Below are 19,289 nucleotides of genomic sequence, written 5' to 3' on the forward strand. Positions count from 1 at the left end.
AAAGTCTAACAGGTATAACCAACAAAATTCCCTATACCTTTTCTCCATAGCCATCTGCCTCTTCCTTCTCCCTCTTCTTAACTTCCTCCCTCACTGGCAAGAGCATAGGACTTTTGACTGAACTGTTGGGCAATTTTGCTTTGTGTTGGGAACATCACATCAAAGGCTTGAGACTGGCAGGGTGGCCTGGCGGTGAGCCGAGTGGTGTCCTGGAGCCTGTGCTGGGGTACTGTAAGGGTGGAAATGCAAAAGATCTGGTATCTTCCTGGGAAGGAAGCTGCTTTCTCCAAACTTCTGCAAATCCTTATAGGATGTTGGAGGTGAGGACCAGGAGCATGTAAGATGGGGGCACCTAAGTTTGGCTATTAAATGGTAAGGTGCTTTTGTAAAAATCTTGCATTATCTATGTACCATTTAAAGCACCTGAATATGCCTTTCCAAACTTTCAAGCCAGTATTCGAAGGGGAGCTTGCTGCTGCATCCTGGTTTTTTGTGTAAATAATCCTTGTCCTTCATGCATTGCACAGCACAGAACACTGCAATGGCTTTGATTCTCACATCACTCCTAAAGCTTAGGAAAGCACCATTTAAGAGACGGGAATAAAACACAGAGCCTGTGCCTTCCATGTAATCCTTCCAGATGTTTGTAGTGGTGCAGTGATGTGATGTCAGTCGCTGGATACTCCTTTGAGTATTTTTTCTTCTTAATACTACTGTCTGGCAAGGCTGAGGACATCAAGCTATAGCTTCTTAGGCAGACTAAAGCATATTTTAAAGTGAAGGTCAAATTATTATTTTCTAATGAATTATTGGTTATTTCTTGTATACCTTGCAGAAAAAAAATATAGCTCTGCACAACAGATGGATGCCTAACTGTCCTGCTGTGCCACTGTGAGGCTCTGTTTTGCAAATGAATAAAACACAGAAGCAGATATATTCCTGACCTCTATTTAGGACATTTTCCTACTTATTTAGAGAGCCTAAGAGGATGCATGTTATACTCTTTTCCACCAGTTTCACTGGTGTTTTGCTACAGACAGGAGTCTTGGATTCAAGTAAAAATACCTTAGCTGACTGAGGATTTTGCAGCACAAAAGCGGTTGGTGGGGCTGTGTGACTGTTGTTGTGGGGGGCAGGAATATTTATGGACTTCTGTCATGGTTTATTTAAACCCAGCCAGTAACTCAGAACCATGCAGCCGCTCACTCACTCCCCCACCCTTCCTCTCCCCCAGCTCCCGGAGGGATGGGGAGGGGAATCAAAAGAATGTGACTCCCACGGGTTGAGATAAGAACAGTCCAGTAACTAAGGTATAACACAAACCACTGCTGCTGCCACCAATAATAATAATGATAAGGGAAATAACAAGGGAAGAGAATACAATCACTCACCACCCGCCCACTGATACCCAGCCTGACCCAGCAGTGATCTAACCCTTATTGGGCATGACGTGCTGTGGTATGGAATATCTCTTTGGCTACTTTGGGTCAGGTGTCCTGTCTCTGCTTCCTTCTGGCTTCCCCTCCTCCCTGGCAGAACATGAGACTCAGAAAGTCCTTGGTCAGACTAAACATTACTGAGCAGCAACTAAAAACATTGGTGTTATCAGCGCTGTTCCCAGGCTGAAAGTCAAAAACACAGCTCTGCACCAGCTACTAAGAAGGAGAAAAATGACTGCTACTGCTGAACCCAGGACACCTTCTAACTTTAGGAGCACCATTGTGCAATTCCTTCTTTGAAAGTTACTGAAAATTGCTTTTATTTCTTACCCCTGAATATTATTTTTTCCCTGTCTCTTCACTACCCAGAGAAAGTCAAAGTTCGTGAAGCTAAAGGGATGGCATGTGTCTCATGAAGTAGTGTTAAACACTGTGCTCTTTATCTGAGGTTCTCAAAGTCCTCTGCTAGGCCTGTCAGCATGCTTGTCATCATTTTTAACTGAGGCTAACTGAAGCACAGAGAAGTCTTTAACTGCAGGGATTAACAAGTGATTAACTGGAAATCTGAAAATGGCACTCAGAAAGACCATTTCCGTCTCCCATAAAGGAGGACTTAATGAATAACTTTAGAGAAGAACAGTTAAAAGTCTCAGAGAAGTCAGAGTCCTCCTCCTCCAAGTGCAATGATTCAAATACTGAGAGATGAGTAATATGCCTGTTGCTTTACTGGAATTTGTTCTGGACCTTCAAACTTACTGTTTCCTTGGTGTCAGCACCAAGTCTCAGGGGCAGATCTCCTCTTTTTCAATATTCTTAAAAACCCAGATGCAAGGTCTGGCCCTGAGAAGCCAGAGTCACATGAGAAACCAGAAATAGCAGAAGAATTTGTCCCTGAAAAGTAAGAGCAACTCATTAGCAATGTATCAACTCACACTTGTAAATTTACATCTGACATTTAACTGTTATCTCATCATCCTAGGAACCATATCTGTATTTATTCATGATATTGCATCCTCTGATACTTGAAGAATAAGGATCAAATTCACAAAGAGGCTGAAGTACAAGTGCTGGTGCAATAGACAAGTGCCATTGCCTAAGAAGCCAGGGTCCAGCAATGTGATTCCCACAGCAAATGGGAGGTTAAGCACTCTAGATTAAATTCATGATGCCCAGTGTGTCAAGCTGATCAGTAGGGAGTAATAAAGGAGCCCTGAGAGAGCTGCTGAACATTGGATTTACAGTCCAAGAGCCCTCCCTGAACTTAGATACACACAACTAAGTTGTTCCTTGGATATATGCATCTATGTGTCTTTTCTTCTGAAAGGTAATGGCAGGGGAAGGAGAGGTGTGACAGGTTGTCAGACTTAATACCTGTAATGACCCAGTGCACCTAAGCAGGTTATTTAACAGTTGAGCTAATGTTGTCATTTTTATTTTATGTTTAGAATCATGTGTCCCATGTCCTTGCTGAGAATTACCAATGCTTCCAAAATTGAGGAGGAAAAAAAAGAAAAACAAAACAAACCAACCCCAAAAAACCAACAATTCCCAACTCCAGACAGTAAGATATTCATCAGTATTCCTTGGTAGAAGATTTTCAAACTGGCTGTTATTTCAGATAGAAGTGTGTTATCCTGAAATTGGAAAGAACATACTCATCTGATTTTGCTCACTCTTTATGAGCTGAAATGTTTAAATCTATGTTGGCTTCCAGTAACAATAAAAAACAAATATGCTGTTAAATCACAAGGTAGGCAGATATTGGAGGAAAACTCTAGACCCAGTGCACAGGTATCTAGGAACGAGTTTCTTTTAATGGACTTTACAAAACCTGTTGGGCAAACAATCCTAACTAAATAATGCTGATTGTACTTCTTCCCAAGAAGAAATAATTGAAAGGAATCAACTGATGAATGAAATGAATGGTGTCCCATCAAAGCAAATGGTGATAAATAGAAACACTTTGGTGTTGCCAACTTTCACACTAATGTGAACTGCTCAGTATAATTTTTTTTTTTTTTTTACCTTTTGCAGGCTGGTTCTTTGTGCTAAATCTGGTGTTAAAGTGATAAATTAGGAAGAGAAAGGTTGTCTAATGAGCAAGTAGGCAGCAATATATAAAAAAAAAACAAACGAATCTAGGCTGTAACAGATCTATGGGTTTGGGGTTTTTTTTGTGTGTTCCTTTGAGGGTAGAAAAGCATACTTGGTCTGAAGATGCAGACCAAAATATATAAATATTTTATGTTCCTTTCCATATACATGCATTATAGGAATACATATATGTATGTCATTTTCAAATATGTGTTGAAATCTGCAGGACTGGAAGGACAATCCGTACACATGATCAGTGGAACAGTTTGCAGTTACATGCCTCTTTGTGTTTAAAGAGGCAACCACACATCTGTGTTTCTGAAAGTGAAGCCCTTCATTTTGTGCACTAAAATCAGTGGGGAAATGCTCATTTCAGTTAATGATTATTTGCTCAAATGCTTAATTTTCTTACTTTCAAGGCAGAACGCAGTTCTGCGAGGGAATATATTTAATGACAGGCAAAGTACCTCTGTAAGTGTCTTTATTATTCCGTTCAAAATGCTTAATGAATAGAGAGGAAAGATTCATTTTTTGTCCTATGAAGGTTTGGAAATGTTGAATATTTAAACCATACAGGTATCAGAAATCGTAATATTGAAAATTTCCATGAAGCAATAGTGTGGGTGAAATTGTAATTTCTGATTTCAAATATTTCATTTTGCTTCTGACTTCTGTTTTTTAAGTAACTTAAATGTCAGAATAGAAGTAATTTTGAACTGTGAATCCAGCATGTACTTTTCTTTGAATAGTAGCATTGGAAGTTTCATGCTGTTTATGTAAATATCCTTTTTGTAAGCTAAAATACAGATCTTTTCTCATATTTTGATTTAAACATTCTTTCAGCATGAAAGCTGTTTATATATATATAACCCCTCCACATACACTTACTCTGTTGCAAATTCTGTATAGTCTCCACAACTAGGAAAATTAAAATCATTTTCCATTTTTCCTCTTATTCATGGGTGGATTTCCTTAAAGTGTCTCTAATCTTTAGTGATGCATTGCATACCAATCTGGGAATAATTTTCTCTTCCAGCTGTCTGCTGAAAACACCAAACAAAGACAACCTGATAAAGATGATGGTTTGCCCCAGTGCTTTCAGCCGAGTATTTTGCTCACTATCAGGAAGATCTGATCCAGAGGTTTGCTATCTAGGATTTTAATGGTTTATGAAGATCTACATGAAAATCATTGCAAGATGATAAAATTTTTATTTATTAAATTCTGACTCCCTGTGCTAGCAGTGTTGCTCTGAAGCAAAGCCTGTCCTTGCTATAATCTTTCGATTCTGTGTTTAGCCTTGTTGCTTTTCTTGATGTTGGTCCTGTATTTTCCTGATTTTTTCACTCTGTTTGGTTATCTTTGGGGAACCCAGCTCTTTCTTCATTTTCATTTTCATCCTAGAGGACATTTATGCCAGACAAACCTTCCTCAAACTAACTACAAGGCTTTTCTTTGCCATTCCCCCAGCCTAGTGCATGGGCACGATTTGTTACTGCTAGATATTAGGCAGATAATACCTTAACAGACAGCTGTGTAGGTAAACTTATGATGGAAACATGAGACAAATAGAAGATAACCTCCTGTGGCTGCAGTGTACCTTCTTCTCATATTTCTCATATTTCTCACAGACTAAAAATAGGCTTTTGTGTTTATCTACAATTTGGGATTTTTATTTTCTATGGGTTTCCTATTAATAATGGACAATAAACTAATTAAAAAAAAATATCTCTGTGTGCTTTGGCTCCCTTCTTATTGCTGAGTTAGCAACCCTAGCTACACACAGATGACTGGTAGAGCTGCAGGCCCTGATTGCTATGTCTGCAATACATTTTTCCCTCACTGGCAATGAGCAGCTTTTCCCCTTTTTTTGTTAAGCTTCTAGGTAATAATCTTATTATTCCAAATGTATGGAAGAGGAAAGACACCCAGATATACACCAGATGAAAGCCTCAGTGAAGCATTTAAAAACATATCCTGAAATTTTTTTTAGTTAGAAAAAATCCCTTTACCCATGTGTTTATTCTTTTTCAAAGGTAGTTACCTCATCTAAATTTCATCTTTACTTTAAGGTTAGTTACCTCGTCTAAATTTCATCTTTCCACCTCACATTTTGTGCTTCTCCTCAGTTACCACATGAGCTGAGAGTCTTGCAGGACCTCTGGGAATTTGAGAAATACTGCCATATTCACAGAAGCCTACACTAAAGCTACCTAGGTTTACCTGCCTTCAAAATCAGCTGAAGTTCCCTTTGATATTTTCTATGGTCATGCAGGAAACCTTTGGAGGAGCAGACACCTAAACCTGGAGCATTTGATGTTACATGGTTTTGTGCATGGTTAAGTGCAGCTTCTTGTCTTGACAAATGATATCAGATCTTCTTAAAGATCAGCAACATTTATGACTTTTTGTGGTTTTGGGAGGAGAGGGACAAAGAATATGGACTTATTCATATGTGGAATGGGAATGTGCATCCTACACTTCGGATAGCATGAGGAAGCAGCCTACTACAAAGCAAGGCCTGGGGAAAATCCATGGAGTACAATCAGGAAACATTTGCAGAACTAAGGAATCATGTAGTAAGTAATAGATCAGATTTATTTATTTGGGGACAGTTTTCTTACATTTGCAGAGGTAGAGCTCTGTCTGGAAATGCACATTAATGTTCTAGCTGACCTGTGGTTTTTAGTTGTAGCAAGTAATGAGTTTTTTGATTTTTCAGGTACCGTAAATTGTTTTGGGATACCACAGCATAAGATCCAGTGGGTCAGAAGACTAAATATTAAATGTTTTTCAGTGTCTGAAAGAAATAATGTTGCAGATAAGTGGCACAGGAATGTATATTAATCAGCCTCCCCTACGTCAAACATTTTCATCATACTTGCTATGTAAATCTAGCTTATTTGCATGATTCTCATTAGCATTTCGTGTCTTCAGGAATCCGCACATGAAATGATTTGCCTTTCTCCACCTGCACCACAGCAAAAGTTTTCATTCAATTACTGCTAGAGTATATGCCACTTAAAACTAAAGTGCTCTGTTTTGCTGAGTTGAGTCATCAGTAAAGGGTATGCAACATCCATCTTGTAAACAACTGTAGTCAGACCTTTTAATTAATGGCTTGGGATTCTGCTTTGTCTTTTAAAAGGATAAAATCTAATTGCAGTTCGGATTAGGCTGTCTAATGAACATGACCACAAAGCAATTGATCAAAACTAATAGGGGGAATAGTTATGCCAATGTTAAGTAAACCTCTTGCTTGTTTTGCTTAAATAACTAAAGGAAGCATTGCAAACATTACCGATGCATTATTTACTTCCTTAGAATTTTAGCCAAATACTTTGCTGTGGTTCAAAGACAGAAACTCTAAGCCATATTTTCCTAGGACTAGGAATATTGCTTATTCATATTCCATTTAGTTCAATATTACAAGGATGCTGTTCTGAGAGTTTTTTGACATGGCAAATCTAATTTTAATTTAGATTTTAATCTTTTTGAAGGGGTAATATACAGGTTTAATTTCACACATGAAAACAAAACCAAACCCAATTTTCTCCTATGGAATGTTTTATTTTATTAATGTAAGCAAGCCTTATGTCCTAATTAGGCACAGTTGGAGATCAGAGGATAAACTTCCAATTTTTCAATATGTTCATAGAATACCTGTAGGCAAGAATTAGGTTAGAGTATGAAATCTGTGCTCCAAATGCACAGTAAATATTTCACATTTACACAATATAGCAATATAGCTTCAAAGTCTTTTCTCCTCAATGTTTAGTTAGAGACAATTTCTGTCACCTGAGCAAGGGTTTCAAGATAAAGCCCTGTACAAAGACTATGTAAGATTAACTTGTACAGTACAATTATTTAGATACAAGAATCTCATATTAGGTATGTTCACATCTGCAAACAGAAGTCCAAACCCCATTTACTTTTTTTTTTAATTCTTGCCATGAGGAAAATTCCTTAAATATAGACAATGTTTTCAGGTTCACTATTTATGAGAATTTGTATGGGAAGGTCAGTTTAAGACAATAATAAAAATCCCTGAAATGAGAACAATTTATTGAAATGTCATGCTAGAGATGTGGCACATTCCTTCAGATTAAAGAAAAGCTGTAAAAATAAACAAAAGAAGATATAAGAAAGTTTACTAGACTAAATGTAGGTGCCATTAATTGGAATAATTTCACATGATCACAGAATGGTGGGAAGGGACCTCTGGAGAGCATGTAGTCCAACCTTCTGCTTGGAGCAGGGTCAATTTTCTCAAGGCCATGTCCAGTTGGATTTTGAATATCTCAAATGATGGCGATGCCACAGCCTTTCTGAGCAGCCTGTGTCAGTGTTTGACTACCCACAGAGTAAAAAAGCTTTTTTTCTTATGTCTATGTTTCTTGTACTGGGGAGCTCAGGTCTGGACACAACACCATGAAGGCATCTCATCAGGGCTGAGTAGAGAGGGAGGATCGCCTCCCTTGACCTGCTCTTAATGCTTCTCCTGATACAGCTTTGGGGCCTGCAGGCAAATTTTGCCTGACTTTCAGTATCTGCAAAGCAAATGTTAATATCTAACCTAGCTACCTGAAGATGTCTTTGCAATCGGTGGAGAGAAATAGGAACATCTGATGGAAGTAGGATGAATTGCACCCTAGAATTGTGTATTTCCTTCTGTAGTAGAGGCAATCTAAATTACTAACTCAAATTAGAAGCCTAGACTAAATATTCGACCCCTAAAGCACAACTTATAATTCATGAAACTAAACACAAGAAGGGGGTCTGCTGTGCCTAAACACTTGGCAGCTATTTACATCTAGTCCTATTTGGCAGTTAAAACAAATTCACAGAGGTCACAATTTACTAAGGATTACCTTTGTTTGGAAACATGATCAGAGAAGAAGTACTTATCTTTTATAGAAGAACCTGCTCACCAGAGTATTCATTCAAGTTGGTTTCTACCTTTTGCATAGGCATGGACACAAAATTCATTAAAAAAGAAAAGAAAAAAAAATTATTGGCATGTTAGCATGCAACAACACTTGCATAGAGAATCAGATCTCACGATTGCCAGTTGCTGTCAGATGGCAACAGTAGTCTCTGCTGCAGGAGTTTTTGCATCAGTGTCTTCAGGTGGGTTGAGATTACCAGTGCTGCTGCTCTGCTCAGTTTTAACCTGTTTGGCTTATGGTCCTATGTAACTACTCCAGCACATGGTTATCTTAACTACGTAGAAAACAACTCTGAAATATCTTATATGACCATTTCTGTAGCTACAGGAACAATTTCTACTATTTCCAAGTGTTTTATCACATATATCAGTTCTACAGCAGAAACAGCCTGGGTATCTCTAGGACACTCTTGCTAATCAACATATTGAGCATACAAATTGTTGCCTGTGGAGAATCTCCAGCACTGTCTGAAATTCCCATCTGGAAAGTTCCTGGTGCAATCAGTCAAATACTTTGCTATGGAGGAGCTACTTCTAGCACTCATTCCAAATCAGTGCACTGTCTCAAACCAGTTTGTTCTCTCACTGAGCCAAATGGCTGGCTGCGGGGCTGTTGATTACCCAGGTAAATAATGTCTAAAGCATGCACAGAGGCACAGTCATGATACCCAGCTACACCACCATTATGACAACAGAATAAACTGTATTTTCGTATCAGGAACTCACTTATATTCCACAGCTCTTACCACTTTGCCCAGCAATGAAAGGACTGTCCCATGACTTGTCCACACTAAATGCACAGGGTATCCTTAGAGCAAGGATTTCTTTTCTTCTTAAAGCAAGAATTTCTTTTCCCAGGAGTGTGTCTTTCCAGTTTCCTCCCTGGGACGTGCATTTTCCTCAGCTCAGTGGCTCACCCCAGAAGGAGCAAAAGGCAGTTCCCATTGTGCCTGCTTCACAGCTTGCTTTCAGGGCAGTCTTCTGCAAAGTAGTATATATAGATTGGAGCATTACTGGATACTACAGAATTCAAATGGAAGGCAAACCCATAAGAAATAACCTTTATTAGTCAAATTGCTTTAGGGGAAATTTTTCTTTAATTCTACAACATTTTACAAGCAGCTTTCCATCTATTTATCTCCTTCCACCTTTTACACAGAAATGTGCCATGGAAAGCTCCACTTAGCTTACAACTATAGTTTGAATAATGAGTGAAACCAATATATTTCTCAAAAATATTCCTATGGCAAAAAAGGCAGGCTTCCTTCTTATTCTGTGTAGAAAGCAATGTAAAAGTATTATTTTTTAACTACATAAAAGCTGCAATGAAATTGCAAAGGAAGCCAGCAAAAGAAATATAGAAATTAATGCTTTAGTATTTCAAGGCTGTTCACTCTCATAAATAACCATTTCAAAATATGAGGCCAAATTGATTCATTAATGAGAGAGGAAAATATAATGTAAAAACATGAGACTTTGCTGTAATGAGGAGGTAAGAGGGGTGATAAGCAGTGATACATATTTTTTTTCCTATGAATGTGAAATACAGGCATTAAGATCACTGCAGAAGTCAAATCAGAAAGTAACACATCTTTCTTTTACACACAAAAATGCTATTCTCTAAAATATATGATCCCAAAATAAAGGCAATGAATCAGCATAATAAGCCTAGAATTGTAAAACTATAAAATCATTTAGGTTGGAAATGACCTTTCAGGTCATCGAGTCCAACCATTAACCTAGCACTGCCAAGTTCATCACTAAACCATGTCCCTAAACACCACATCTACACATCTTGAGCTCCAATCTAAACCTCCCTTGACACAGCTTGAAGCTGTTACCTCTTGTCCTATCACTTGTTACTCGGAAGACTGACCCCCACCTCATTACAACCTCCTTTCAGGTAGTTGTAGAGAGCAGTGAGGTCTCCCCTGAGCCTTCCCTTCTCCAGACTAAACAACCCCGGTTCCCTCAGCCGTTCCTCATTACACTTGCACTCCAGGCCCTTCACCAGCTTTGCTGCCCTTCTCTGGACCCGCTCCAGCAATGTCTTTCTTTCAGTGAAGGGCCCAGAACTGAACAGTGTTGGAGGTACAGCCTCACCAATGCCAACTACAGGGGGATGATCACTGCCCTGACCCTGCTGGCTGCACCATGGCTGATACAGTCCAGGTTGCTCTTGGCCACCTGGGCACAAGATGGCTCATGGTCAGTTGTCTGCCAACCAGTACTCCCAGATCTGTTTCCACCGAGCAGCTGTCCAGCTGCTTTTCCCCAGGCCTGTAGCATTGCATGGGGTTGTTGTAGCCCAAATGCAGGACCCAGCACTTTGCCTTGTTAAACCTCGTACTGCTGGCCCCAGCTCCTCCATCCAGCCTGTCCAGATCCCTCTGCAGAAGTTTCCTATCCTCTAGCAGATTAACACTCCCTCCCAGTTAGTTAGGTGCACAGCTGATTAGGTCGGGTCTCTGCAGCAGGAGCAGTATTTTCAATTGGCGAATACCTTCTATCACACCAGCTGGCTCCATTCTTACACAAATATCCCGGTTTTCAGTTTAGAATTTTTGTCACTAGAATATGCCTGAGTGATCTCAGAAGAGAATCAGGACTATTACCTTTAAATACCCACATCTGAACTTGCTTTCAGAGTCCCATGCAAGAATGAGATGTGCAAGCATTCACAAATAGCCCAAGAGACAGATAACATGTCACATGAATAATTTTGAACTCAGTAGGTGGTAAATTTTATTTCAAATGCATCTTAAGCCTAAAATATTAAGCTTCCTAAAATTAAAAAGTGATTCACATGTTCCAAATAACGTTTGCCGAGGTGAGCAGCTCCACAGAGGAGCCTTCAGCACCGGTGCGAGGGAAAACACCGCGTCCAGGAGCCTCAGCTCCGACCACCGAGAGGGAGACCCGAGCCCAGCTTCGCGCCGTGCCCTGAAGCCGGCAGCTGCGCTGAGGCGAGCAGGGACTCACAGGGGGCGGTGCCAGAAGGGAGGCCCAGCCCTGAGCGGAGCAAGAGCGAGGAGCGGCGATTGGCGAGGCGGTTGAGAGCCGGCAGCGCGAGGAGGCGCTGAGCGGGAAGAGGTGTTCCCGCCTCAGGGCCAGGCCCGGGCTGGGGGATCTGCGCTGGCTGCCCCGGCCGTGGCAGCGTCGGCACCAGGCAAAGCCGATGAGAGGGGAGGCTGCAGCGCGGAGCTCGGGGTGCAGAAAGTGCCTGCACCGGTCTCGGGAGGCGAGGGTGCAAAACGGGCAGGGCTGCACTCGGTGCTCCCTGGTGGAGGCCCTGCTGCAGCAGGGGCTGAGCTGGGGGGCACTGTCAGTAGCCAAAAGGTGTTGACACGGGGATTGACTCCACAACTCGTTAGAGTTGTAAAGTAGGTATGCTTTATTCAGCTGAGGCGCATGGGGGTTGCTCCTCAAAAAGCATGCACACCCCCTTTGCCACTCAGTTTGTTTCTATTATATATAATGATTACCTAAACATGATATTGCTTCGTGCCTAATACATAGGCAAAACCTATTCCCGTCTAGTATTATAATTAGTTTTCTGGCATTCATCCCACTGGTGCACCTGCGCAGTGCCTCCTGGTGGTGGTCATTAGGGGTCGTGAGGATGAAGGCTTGTAGTTCCTCTTCATCGCTGCGAGTAACCTCTTGCTTTCACGCAGGCTCAATAGGGAAGGTGAGGGGGAGCTGGACAGCTTGTTTGAGGCCTAGACTAACCAGGGGCCAAAAGCATACATGATACCACCTACAGAAAAGAAAAAGGGTAACAAAACAAAAAAAAAAGAGGAGGAAGAGCTGCTTATCCTGTAGTAATCGGAGTCCCAACCCCAGCCTTCCCACAAATACTAGTTTTCAAAAATGCCTGAGCTGTTTCTTTTGAAGAAACAGAACCCAATACGAGAGCATGAGAACAACACTCGACCAGGAGTCCATCTTTCACAATACTCTCTCTCACCCCATGCATACCTAAAGGTGAGTATATGAAGAGTGCAGGTGTACTTCTGTCAGGGTCCGGAGGGTGTTCACAGGCCTCAATGCCTGGGACCGGCCTCCCTTGGGACCTGCACTGCTGATGGCCTCTCAGACCTACGTCAGAGCTTATCATGCAGAACTATATGCATAACATATCATAGCTGTTCTGTTGTGTTCCCTTCACTTCTGTTCCATTCCGTTCCATTCCGTTCCACTGCATTGCATTGCATTCCATACCATTTCATTCCATTCTCTTCTGTTCCATTACATCCCATTGCATTCCATTCCGTTCCATTCCATCCCATCCCATTCCCTGCACTCAGGATGAGTTTTATAATGATGTGACCATTATTTAGCTGAAATGCCAAGGGGTTTTCAGAACCAAAACCACTTTCAAAGACACAAATCAGACACAACTCAGGTTACAGGTGGAAAGAGTATTTTATTCATTTGTAAATGAAGTTCTTTGTCTTACTTCATTTTAGTTTAGTTTAGTTAATTTTAGTCTAGTTGATATATCTAGATGATATTTTCTTGTTCTAAATCTTGCAGAGCTGATGCTCACGAGCATTAACCCAATGCCCACGCGTAGCCAGCAGCAGGTTGACGCATCCTTCAGATTAGCTGGAAAAAACCTCCCTTGCACTCTGACAAAGGAACAAAGCCAGGGCAGGAGGGGTGCCGTGGTGCAAGAGCAGCTCGAGAAAGACCCCAGGCAGAATGGGCCAGGGAAGACCCGACAAGGGGGGTGCTCAATGCAACAGAGAGAAGCAGCAAGTCCCGGGGCCAGGCTCGGGCCACCATGGGAGTCCCGGGGCCACGCTAGGGCCACCCTGGGAGTGCAGAAGGCTTCCTCCCCCCCGGATGCGGGGCACGAGGGCCACCTGCGTGGAGCACGAGCAGCTGCCTTTGGGCTACCAATAACCCAAAGGAGCCGCATGAAGGGGCTGTGCTCGGCTGCAGAGGAAGGCAAAAAACCCCAGGGACGCTTGCTAGTCCAGCCTGGGGGGAAAAAAGCCTTCCCCCCCCCCAGCTGCAGGATACGAGGGGCCGCCTTTGTGGAGCATGAGCACCAGGCGATAACGCAGCCAGAATGGACTGAGGAGCCCTGACAAGGGGTCATGCTCAGTGCTCAGAGGAAGGCAAAAAACCCCCGGGGACCGGTGCCAATCTGCCCCGGAGGAAAATTCCTTCCTGACCCCAGTGCTGGCGATCGGCTACTCCCTGAGCACGTGAGCAAGACCTGCTCCAGCTCCACAAGCTGGTTACGCCTCTAAGGGGACAAGGGGACACTGGCACTGCTTTTTCTGCTTCCACCTGAAGCCATCTCAGGGGCTTCCAACAACAGCAAAATGCCTTTGGCCTGATGAATCCTCGGAGCACGAATCCTTCCTCTGCTTGGCAGTGGGGGAGGGCACTGAGCCACCTGTGCATCCTTTTTCTTCTGGCTGCTGCCACTCTCTCCCCAGGAGGTGAGGACGTCGAACTCCCTGACAACTAAAGCACGATCCCTCGATGATGCTTTGAGCGTGCCCTCTCCAGAAGCTGGAACTGCAGCACAGAACCTCCTGCAGCTTTGCAGCTTCAAGTGTTCCCTCCCTTAGTCCCCCCTCACCTAATTCCCTGGTGCCCAGGAGATGAGGATGGCAAGCTCCCCAACGACTGAAGCAGGATTTCCATCCATCCATCCATGCGATGAGCTTTGAGCGTGGCCCCTCCAGGAGCTGGAACCGCAGCACAGAACCTCCTGCAGCTTTGCAGCTTCAAGTGTTCCCTCCCTTAGTCCCCCCCTCACCTAATTCCCTGATGCCCAGGAGACGAGGACAGCGAGCTCCCCAACGACTGAGGCAGGATTTCCATCCATCCATCCATGCATCCATCCATCCATGTGATGAGCTTTGAGCGTGGCCCCTCCAGGAGCTGGAACCGCAGCACAGAACCTCCTGCAGCTTCGTGCAGCTTCAAGGGTTGCCCCCATCAACCCCCGCCCCCCTGCCAGGAATTCCCCCGGTGCCCCAGGGACTGCCTCTCAGATGCCCTCAGGCTGCCAGCTCTGTCCCGGTGGCAGCACCGGGCACTCTGGCAGCGGGACAGGGGAGGGCGCTGGACTCATACTGCCCCGGAGCATTGTGATGCTGCATGGCCGGGTGCTGGCACTATGACACAGGGGTGACGGGGCCCCTGCAGCCCTGCCCACCGCAGCCCTGCTGCTGCTGCTGCCCCTTCGCCCAGCATCCCTTGGAGAAAGGCCTTTGGGGTGCTGGCCCTGAGGCAGTGCCTGTGCCCAGGAGGCCCAGGGGGATGTCTCTGCCCATGGTGGCCACACACTGGGCATCGCTGCGGGGTGTCCCTGTAAATAAATCTGTATGTTCATACTGTGTTCGTAAAGGCTTGTCCTGGGTTCAGCAGTAGCAGTCATTTTTCTCCTTGGTAGCTGGTGCAGTGCAGTGTTTTGACTTTCGGCTTGGGAACAGAGCTGATAGCAAGGATGTTTTGGTTTGGCCAAGGACTTTGTGAGCCTCATGCTCTGCCAGGGAGGAGGGGAAGCTGGGAGGAAGCAGAGACAGGACACCTGACCCAAACTAGCTAAAGAGGTATTCCATACCACAGCACATCATGCCCAGGATGTAACTGGGAGTTACCCGGAAGGGCTGGTAGACTGCAGGGTTGGAGGAGGCATCGGTCAGAGCTTGGTTGGGCTGGGGGGGGTGAGTTGTCAGTTGGCTGGTGGTGAGATGTTGTATTCTCTTCCCTTGTTATTTCCTTTATCATTATTATCATTGGTGGTAGCAGCAGTGATTTGTGTTATACCTTAGTTACTAAACTGTTCTTATCTCAACCCGTGGGAGTTGCATTCTTTTCGATTCTCCTCTGTGTCCCTCCAGGAGTAGGGGGAGGGCAAGAAAGGGGGGGGGGGAAGTGGTTTAAACCCAGTCAGGCAACTTGTTTACTCACTCCCAGTGAGTGGTGCCGATCTGACAACAATCGAGGGCCGTCCCCCCCACCCCACCGGGGCTCTCCCCTTCCTCGCTCCCGGAGGAAGGGGGAGGAGGATCGAAAGAGTGCAACTCCTACGTGTTGAGACAAGAACAGTCCAGCAACCAATGTACAACACAAATCACCACCGCTACTATCAACTACAACAATGATAAGGGAAAATAACAAGGGAAGAGAATATGATACCACCGGCCAAGAAACGAGTCCCACCCGGAAGCCCGTGTCCTTCCGGGTAACTCCCAGTTACCCCCCACCCTGGGCATGACGTGCTGTGGTATGGAATACCTCCCTGACTAGCCCGGGTCAGGCGCCCCATCTCTGCTTCCTCACAGGTTCCCCTCCTCCCTGGCAGAGCATGAGCCTCACAAAGTCCTTGGTCAGGGTAAACATCACTTAGCAACAACCGAAAACATCGGCTTCACCAACGCTGTTCCCAGGCTGGAAGTCAAAACACAGCACTGCACCAGCTACCACAAAGGAAAAACATGACTGCTACTGCTGAACCCAGGACAGTGAACAAGCTGTCTGGCTCGGGTTTAAACCATGACAAGGCTTTTATACCACGTACACTCATTTGAGTGTGGCGATCCCAAAGGTGAAAGGAAAGGGGTTTGGGTTCCATCTGCATGAACTTTGCAGAAACATAGAGCACGCAGCATTTCCTCACCATTCCTTATCAAGACACCAATTGGCATTTGCTATTACACTGCCTATGGTGAGGTCTTGGAAAGGAGAATTCAAGAAATCTCTTCTGCATTTGTTACACAGGGCAATGTTTGTAGCAGAGGGTGTTTAGATATTTGCTTGTGTTTGTTAACATTCATGTGTCTAGTTTGGGGGTTTACCTCTTGTCCTACTACTGGAATGCAACACCTCACTGACTGCTGCTGAATTCCATGTGCAAGGTCCTACACCTGGGTCAGAGCAATCCAGGCACAGCTATAGGTTGGGCAGAGAAGAGATTCAGAGCAGCCCTGCGGAGAAGGACTTGGGGGTGTTGGTCGATGAGAAACTGAACATGAGCCGGCTTCAGCGTGCGCTCTCAGCCCAGAAAGCCAACCGTATCCTGGGCTGCATCTAAAGGAGCGTGACCAGCAGGTCAAAGGAGGTGATCCTGCCCCTCTCCTGTGCTCTCGTGAGACATCACTTGGAGTATTGTGTGCACTTCTGGTGTCCTCAACATAAGAAGGACATGGAACTGTTGGACCAAGTCCGGAGGAGGGCCACGAGGATGATCAGGGGACTGGAGCACCTCCTGTATGAAGATAGGCTGAGAAAGCTGGGGCTGTTCAGCCTGGAGAAGGCTGCGTGGAGACCTCATAGCAGCCTTCCAGTATCTGAAGGGGGCCTATAGGAATGCTGGGGAGAGACTTTTCGTTAGAGACTGTAGTGATAGGACAAAGGGTAATGGGTTCAAACTAAAACAGGGGAAGTTTAGATTGGATTTAAAGAAGAAGCTCTTTACTGTGAGGGTGGTGAGGCGCTGGAACAGGTTTTCCAAAGAAGAGGCAAATGCTCCATTCCCGGCAGTGTTTAAAGCCAGACTGGACAGAGTCTTGGGTGACATGGTTTAGTGCAAGGCATCCCTGCCCATGCCAGGGGGTTGGAACTAGATGATCTTCAGGTCGTTTCCAACTCTTAACTATTCTATGATTCTATATGCATAACATAGCAGAGCTTTCTATTGTATTCTGTTCAGTTCCAGTCCACTCTCTTCTGTTCTATTCCATTCCGTTTTATTGCCTTCCCTTGCCTGCACTCACAAGTTGTACAATGAGGAGATCCTTATTTACCTGAAATGCCAAGGGAATTTCAGCACCAAAATCACTTTCAAAGACACAACTCAGAATGGTTATGGGTAGAAAGAGTATTTTATTTATTTCTAGATAAAGTTATTTGATTTAGTTTAGCTGAGTTAATTTTAGTCAGGTTTAGTTTAGAGCCTTCAGTTTAGGTGGCAAAAGTCTCCCTTGCAGCCTGAGAAAGGAAAGGCAGGGCAGGAGTGGTGCCGTGGTGGTGCGAGAGCAGTGCAAGAAGAACCCAGCCAGAAAGGGCCAGGGAAGACCTGTCGAGGTGTGGTGCTCAGTCCTCCAGAGGACAGCAGCAAGTCCCGGGGCCACGCTGGGGCCACCCTGGGAGTGCAGAAGGCTGCCTCCCCCCGGATGCGGGGCACGAGGGCCACCTGCGTGGAGCACGAGCAGCTGCCTTTGGGACACCATGACCCAAAGGACCCCCATGAAGGGGCTGTGCTCGGCTGCAGAGGAAGGCAAAAAACCCCAGGGACGCTTCCTAGTCCAGCCTGGGGGGAAAAAAGCCTTCCCCCCCCCAGCTGCAGGACACGAGGGGCCGCCTTTGTGGAGCATGAGCACCAGGCGATAACGCAGCCAGAATGGACTGAGGAGCCCTGACAAGGGGTCATGCTCAGTGCTCAGAGGAAGGCAAAAAACCCCCGGGGACCGGTGCCAATCTGCCCCGGAGGAAAATTCCTTCCTGACCCCAGTGCTGGCGATCGGCTACTCCCTGAGCACGTGAGCAAGACCTGCTCCAGCTCCACAAGCTGGTTACGCCTCTAAGGGGACAAGGGGACACTGGCACTGCTTTTTCTGCTTCCACCTGAAGCCATCTCAGGGGCTTCCAACAACAGCAAAATGCCTTTGGCCTGATGAATCCTCGGAGCATGAATCCTTCCTCTGCTTGGCAGTGAGGGAGGGCACTGAGCCACCTGTGCATCCTTTTTCTTCTGGCTGCTGCCACTCTCTCCCCAGGAGGTGAGGACGTCGAACTCCCTGACAACTAAAGCATGATCCCTCGATGATGCTTTGAGCGTGCCCTCTCCAGAAGCTGGAACCGCAGCACAGAACCTCCTGCAGCTTTGCAGCTTCAAGTGTTCTCTCCCTTAGTCCCCCCTCACCTAATTCCCTGGTGCCCAGGAGATGAGGATGGCAAGCTCCCCAACGACTGAAGCAGGATTTCCATCCATCCATCCATGCGATGAGCTTTGAGCGTGGCCCCTCCAGGAGCTGGAACCGCAGCACAGAACCTCCTGCAGCTTTGCAGCTTCAAGTGTTCCCTCCCTTAGTCCCCCCCTCACCTAATTCCCTGATGCCCAGGAGACGAGGACAGCGAGCTCCCCAACGACTGAGGCAGGATTTCCATCCATCCATCCATGCATCCATCCATCCATGTGATGAGCTTTGAGCGTGGCCCCTCCAGGAGCTGGAACCGCAGCACAAAACCTCCTGCAGCTTCGTGCAGCTTCAAGGGTTGCCCTCATCAACCCCCGCCCCCCTGCCAGGAATTCCCCCGGTGCCCCAGGGACTGCCTCTCAGATGCCCTCAGGCTGCCAGCTCTGTCCCGGTGGCAGCACCGGGCACTCTGGCAGCGGGACAGGGGAGGGCGCTGGACTCATACTGCCCCGGAGCATTGTGATGCTGCATGGCCGGGTGCTGGCACTATGACACGGGGGTGACGGGGCCCCTGCAGCCCTGCCTACCGCAGCCCTGCTGCTGCTGCTGCCCCTTCGCCCAGCATCCCTTGGAGAAAGGCCTTTGGGGTGCTGGCCCTGAGGCAGTGCCTGTGCCCAGGAGGCCCAGGGGGATGTCTCTGTCCATGGTGGCCACGCACTGGGCACCCTTGAGGGCTGTCCCTCTAAATTAATCCCTATGTCCAGACTGTATCAATAAAGGCTTTTATACCATGTACAGTCATTTGAGTGTGGTGATCCCAGAGGTGAAAGAAAGAAAGAACGGGGTTTTGGTTCCCTCTGCATGAATGTCCTGGTTTCAGCAGTAGCAGTCATTTTTCTCCTTCTTGGTGGCTGGTGT

General features: G+C 45.6%; 2 long non-coding RNA genes across 3 annotated transcripts in view; one reads left to right on the forward strand and one right to left on the reverse strand.

Annotated features, from left to right (window-relative positions):
• LOC130611767 (uncharacterized) overlaps positions 1-4,800 on the forward strand; it is a 56,263-nt gene extending 51,463 nt beyond the window's left edge. The window contains exon 3 of the long non-coding RNA XR_008975311.1: positions 4,570-4,800. This is a non-coding gene — a long non-coding RNA (uncharacterized LOC130611767). The remainder of the gene's footprint in view (positions 1-4,569) is intronic.
• A 9,433-nt stretch (positions 4,801-14,233) lies between these two features.
• LOC130611678 (uncharacterized) lies at positions 14,234-18,766 on the reverse strand. 2 transcript variants are annotated; one of them, XR_008975282.1, is made up of 3 exons: positions 18,702-18,766; positions 18,377-18,505; positions 14,234-14,263 (listed from the first exon to the last, which is right to left on the reverse strand). It is a non-coding gene; the product is annotated as an uncharacterized LOC130611678 (long non-coding RNA). The 2 variants fall into 2 exon arrangements; XR_008975283.1 differs by lacking the exon at positions 14,234-14,263 and adding an exon at positions 14,324-14,388.
• Positions 18,767-19,289: the final 523 nt, after the last annotated feature.

The sequence above is a fragment of the Pezoporus wallicus genome, unplaced genomic scaffold (assembly GCF_028554395.1).
Source record: "Pezoporus wallicus isolate ANWC-B61680 ecotype Strahan unplaced genomic scaffold, APGP_CSIRO_Pwel_v1 scaffold_2584, whole genome shotgun sequence".
Classification (NCBI taxonomy): domain Eukaryota; kingdom Metazoa; phylum Chordata; class Aves; order Psittaciformes; family Psittacidae; genus Pezoporus; species Pezoporus wallicus.